This window comes from Punica granatum, chromosome 2 (genome assembly GCF_007655135.1).
Source record: "Punica granatum isolate Tunisia-2019 chromosome 2, ASM765513v2, whole genome shotgun sequence".
Classification (NCBI taxonomy): domain Eukaryota; kingdom Viridiplantae; phylum Streptophyta; class Magnoliopsida; order Myrtales; family Lythraceae; genus Punica; species Punica granatum.
The window spans coordinates 25,595,996-25,601,726 of record NC_045128.1 but is presented as its reverse complement, the minus strand read 5'-3'; the positions used below and the strand labels follow the sequence as shown (position 1 = coordinate 25,601,726).

At 33.3% G+C, this 5,731-nt stretch overlaps 1 long non-coding RNA gene across 1 annotated transcript; it reads right to left on the bottom strand.

Moving 5' to 3' along the window:
* Window positions 1-733: 733 nt before the first annotated feature.
* LOC116195068 lies at window positions 734-1,824 on the bottom strand. The gene is made up of 2 exons (XR_004154570.1): window positions 1,657-1,824; window positions 734-1,040 (listed from the first exon to the last, which is right to left on the bottom strand). It is a non-coding gene; the product is annotated as an uncharacterized LOC116195068 (long non-coding RNA).
* Window positions 1,825-5,731: the final 3,907 nt, after the last annotated feature.

Sequence of the window (5,731 nt, the reverse complement as noted above, 5' to 3'; positions counted from 1 at the left end):
CTACTACTTGACTAGAGCATAGTTATTTGGTCCATGTATTATCACAATTTATGCAAGACCCTCATCAGGAGCATTGGGATGCAGCGATGTGTGTGCTACGATATCTGGTGGCGTACTGTGATTCTCCTAGACAAGGGATACTCCTACGCCCTCATTTCCTAGAACTGGTGATCTACTGTGATTTTGATTGGGCAAGTTGTCTAATCGTCAGCGCTCTATCACGGGTTATTTTATTTTTCTGGGCTGTTGTCCTATTTCTTGGAAGACCAAGAAGCAGATGACAATTTCCCGATCTTTAACTGAGGCAAAGTATAAGGCTATGGTTAGTGTTATGAGTAAAGTCACCTAGCTTCACGGCCTATTGACATCACTTGGAGTCACTTTCTCTCGTCCTACTTGCTTGTTTTGCAATAATCAACCGGGCCTTCATATTGCAGCCAATCCAGTGTTCCATGAAAGAAACAAAGCATATGAAGATTGATTGCCACTTCGTATAGGACCACAAAAAGACCGGCACCATTGCTACTGATCACATTTCGACACGTCTCCAGCTCGTTGATATCTTCAAAAGGCTTTGGAGATCGGTTCTAGCTTCTCATGGGCAAGCTGGGCATTCAGAATCCTCATACACTAATTTGAGGGGATTATTACGATATCTCTTCATATTAGGAGATTCCTGGTTTAAATGGATGATTGAGTAATTTCATAATTTTTTTTTTGTACTTTTATGAGATTATAAAACGTAATTTTCCTTAGATAAATATAAGTACAGATTATCCTTAATATGATGGTCTGAATTATTATATTACATTTAGTATCTTATTTTCGGAAGAAGAATGTTACACAACTACCCGAGTAATAATAGATAATCTTATCAATATATAATCTTTCGCTAGCCTAGGCCAAGCTCATACCCGTTTCCTTGCCGACGTACTAAGATTCAGAGTCGAGGTAAGAACATCCAAGCAGGACGATCATCAAGTCCAATATGGTCGTTATTTTCCCAACTTGCCCGCAACAGATCTTCAGCTACGACTTTCCTGGAAATCATTAACAAGAGAACTATTGGATAGGCCCAGTTACCCATCAACATATTTAAGACGAAGGAAAAAAAAAATCATCTCCTTAGGTCATAAAAAACTGTAACCTCTGCAAATCATCAACAAGCTTCTGTGCACGGGACAAATTAACTCATCCAAGAAAATCATTCACATACAGCAGTCCTATTATAAAACGCAAATCCAAGAAAATTATCCAACTAGATCACTGTAAACGCAGATGATGAGATCATGAAGCTCTCAGAATATATATCAAGCCAAAAAGGCGGTAATCTATATCATCTACATAGTAATTCCAAATTAACTGTGCGCACAAGTTCGAGAGGATTGCGAATGTCGGATTGACCAACTGCTTTAAAGCAAGAACTATTATCTTGAACACCGACTGGGAGAACCAGCAATCATCTTGAGCAATCTTATGGATACAGCAAACAACAAATTGGAAGGAGAGCTAACACACTTATGTTGACGATTAAGTGGAATTTAGCACACTTAAGTCGATGAGAAAGACTGATGGATGAAAGGCATGAGAAATTTTCCCTGCAAAATCATTGCATCTTGTTTGACGTGCACCCAAAGCAAATAACAAATAAATCACCCTTGATCGCCAGCACGATTGAAGAGCCTTAGCTGTTGTTCACCTCTCTCCTTGTCCATGTGTTACTCCTCCTTCGATTTCGAAGACGGCAGCCACGATAATCCTGAGAGCTCAGTAGCTTTGACTCTCAATGAAAGCACCAATTGATATGTCTTGACGGAGGTTGGATGGCGGTTTGCGTGGCAGAGCTCCCATTTTTAATATACGTGCTGGGCTTTTTGTCCCCTTGGCTTGGGCTTTGGACCAGAGGGCCGCCCCATTAGGCCTTTTATCTCCGGGCTTGAGCTCTATCCTATGGGCCTGTCCACATCATAACTATATCGATGAATTGATCTATAAAATATGCAAGTCAAAATTACACCAATTAACTGGTTATTCTACCGTGCTCAGCATGGGTTGATTAGATAAAATTTGTTTCGCATGATCAAATTAATATTGAAAATTAATTTAATTTTTGCACCATTTACTTATGTGCATTGAGAAATGTGAGTATTGTACATCCTTTGGAATATATTTAACCAAAAAAAGTTAAAAGGAGGTCGTGTATGATATATTGGATTCATAATCAACTAACTATAATATTATGTTAATTAACAAAGTTAATATCCCACATTCAATTAATCATAAAATTGAAAAAGGAAGCTTAATGTAATAATTATTAATCATGCCGTTTTGATATATATACATGCATATACATATATGAATATATATATATATATATACATGTAATTAAGTTTATGATTATACAAATATTTATCTCTATTAACCGCTTGGGAGTAAAACTTATATATATTCACAGACATATAAATGTTTCATCAGAAGAAAGACATATAGATATAGTGAAATTTTTAGAAACAATTACTTATATTTCATTTATTTAAAATCCTAAAGTTACTTATATTAACTGCATGAGAGTAAAACTTATATATGTTGATGAATATATGGATATGATGAAATTTTTTGAAAATAATTTATTATATTTTAAGATTAAATCCTAAGATTGAATCTTTTTTAACCTATATATTATTATATATTTTAAAATAAAATTGCAGATTATATTAAAATAGTTTTTCATAAATTAATTTTCTTTCAATTTTGTAAAAAGTTTTACATTTAATGCATTATCAAATATTGAATTTGTATTTTCCTTACAAATAGTACTATTTATTAATGCATTGACCTTTCTAACCCTTCATTAATTATACATTTACCTTTATATTAACCTATATATTATTATTTATTTTAAAATAAAATTACAGATCATATTAAAATATTTTTTCATATATTTATTTTCTTTTAATATTCCATAAAGTTTTGCATTTAATGCATAATCAATTATAGAATTTATTTAGATATTTTCCTTTCAAGTAGTATATATTAATGTACTGACCTTTCTGACCTAGATTATTTAAGCATTTACACTTTTAATCATATTTATTGTCTCGTTGTCAAGTTTATGTATACAAAAAAAAACCTAAATATTGTAAAAAAAACCTAAATTTTGTCCTAAATTTTACTTTGTAATAAAAAACCACATGTTTTGATGATTATCTCAAATTTGGCATCCGTTACTATTCTATTAAGATTTTTATCTATTTTCCTACGTGGACTTCATGGGACCCACCAAATTTGCAAATCATTTGATCATCTTATCTTTTATATACAAAAATAACCTAAGTTTTCATAAAAGTCTCAATTTTGTTCTAGATTTTGATTTGTAATTTTAAAAAAATACATATTAACACTCTGTTTTAGTCCACTAGCTCCAGGAGAGAACATCAACAGCATTCCTTACTACAACCCAGAAACTATTATTGAATAAGACCCAGCAAACCACAAATTACTATTCACAACAGGGTCAGCCATGTCAACCGGACGGTCCAGGGAGCGATGCATGGAGGATTGCAACACGAGGAAAATTCGAAATCGACAACCTAGCATGATCACAAGGACAAGGGGTTAAATCATCATTTATGTCATCCATCAGTGGGAAGTAACCCGATTGACTCAACTGTGAACAGTAACCTGGGGTTTGCTGGGTCTTTTTCAATAATAGTTTCCGGATTGTAGTCAAGAATGCTGTTGATATTCTCTCTTGGAGCTGGTGGACCAAAATGGGGTGCTGACATGTATTTTTTTAAAATTACAAATCAAAATCTAGAAAAAACTGAGACTTTTAAGAAAACTTAGGTTATTTTTATAAAGAGAAGAGAAGATGATCAAATGATATCAAATTTGGTGGGTTCCATAAATTTCACGTAGGCAAATAGACGAAAATAACAGAATAGTAATGGAGGCTAAATTTGAAACGATTATCAAAACATGTGATTTTTTTGTTACAAAATAAAATTTAGGACAAAACTGACAATTTTACAAAATTTAGGTTTTTTTTTTGGTAATTTACCCTATATATTATTATTTTGGGTAAAAAGTTTGGGTGGTACAAAACCTTTTACGAATGTAGTACTTTGGTACAAACCTATTTTTTTAGACAATTGAGGGCAAAACGTTTGAAAATGTTACATCAACTATATCTCGTTAATTGGATACTTACGTTGTTAGCGATTTCTGAAGTGGCACCTGACGTGGCAAATAATACTATAAAAAATTCATTTCTTAAATTTGATTAAAAAATCAAATAAAACAGTAAAATATTAAACAAAAATTATCTATCTTCTCTCTCTCCCTCTTTAAGCTACCCACCAATAGAGCTCTGGCAAGCAAGCATGACATCTTCGGAGCTGCTATCCTTACTCCCTCCGTTGCAGCTGTTGTTGCTCTTCATATCTACTTCCCTCTCTCGTTTTTTAGATTTAGTTATATATATATATATATATATATATATATATATATATATATTTCTTCCTTGACCCAGGTTGCTGGTGGGGTACCCCGCATAGCGATTGGGTCGAGGTTTCTTCCCAAACCAAGAGTTCTAGGGTTCTCAATAGAATTGTCGATCAGGAATTCGAAGGAGCTCTGGGTTTCTCCCCAAAACTCCCGATTGAGAGTTATGGGCAGAAGAACAAAGCTCTCGGTCTGGGTGAGGCTGCATCGCCGACAACCCCCATCTTAGACCGAGCTGTAGTCTACCAGCGGCTAGGTTGAGGCCGCCCTCACCTGGATATAACAAAAAAAATTTAATAAAGAAAACCAAAAGAGGGAGAAGGAGAGAAAGGATCCAACGAGGATCGAAGGAGAGGGGCGACGCCGACGAGGATCTCAGACATGTTTGAGCCTTCCCCTCTGTCTCTCAGTGAGACAGAGATGAAGAGATAGAGATAAGAGAGATACGAGAAAGACATAGATGAAGAGAAGGGAGAGAGAGATAGAGAAAATGAATGGAGGGGAAAGGCTCCCTCGATGTCTCCGGTGAGGGCTCCGACGAGAGTAGGCATTGAAAGTCTAGACATAGGTTGAGGAGGGAGAGGGAGAAAGGAAGGGGAGAGAGTGTGTGTAAGGGGTTTTTTCTTTTTAATTTAATTTAATTTTTATAATAATTATTTTAAGAAGAATTTTTTATCATATTATTTTTTCCACGTCAGATATAGGCGTCCGATTGACGGAATGTAGTTGATCACAACAATTTCAAACGTTTTGTACTCAATTGTTAAAAAAAAAGTTTTGTATCAAAGTGTTTCATCCTTAAAAGGTTTTATACCATCCAAGTTTTTTACTCTATTATTTATTTAAAATAAAATTGCAGATTAAATTAAAATATTTTTTATATATTTATTTTGTTTCAATATTCTACAAAGTTTAGCATTAAATGCATTATCAAATATAGAATTTATATTTTCCTTATAGATAGTATCTATTAATGCATTGACATTTCTAACTCTATGTTATTTAAATATTTACCTTTTTAATCCTAGTTATTATCTTGTTGTCAAGTTTATATATGTAATACAATTAGATATTACACATTCATCAAAAAGAAAAAAAATTGAGATTACACCCATGTTACGCCCAACATTATGCAAACTTCGAAAATAATAATAAAATTACAATAAATTAGTTAAAAAGTTATAGTTGAATATTAAAATTATTGACATATCTATATTTTTATATATGG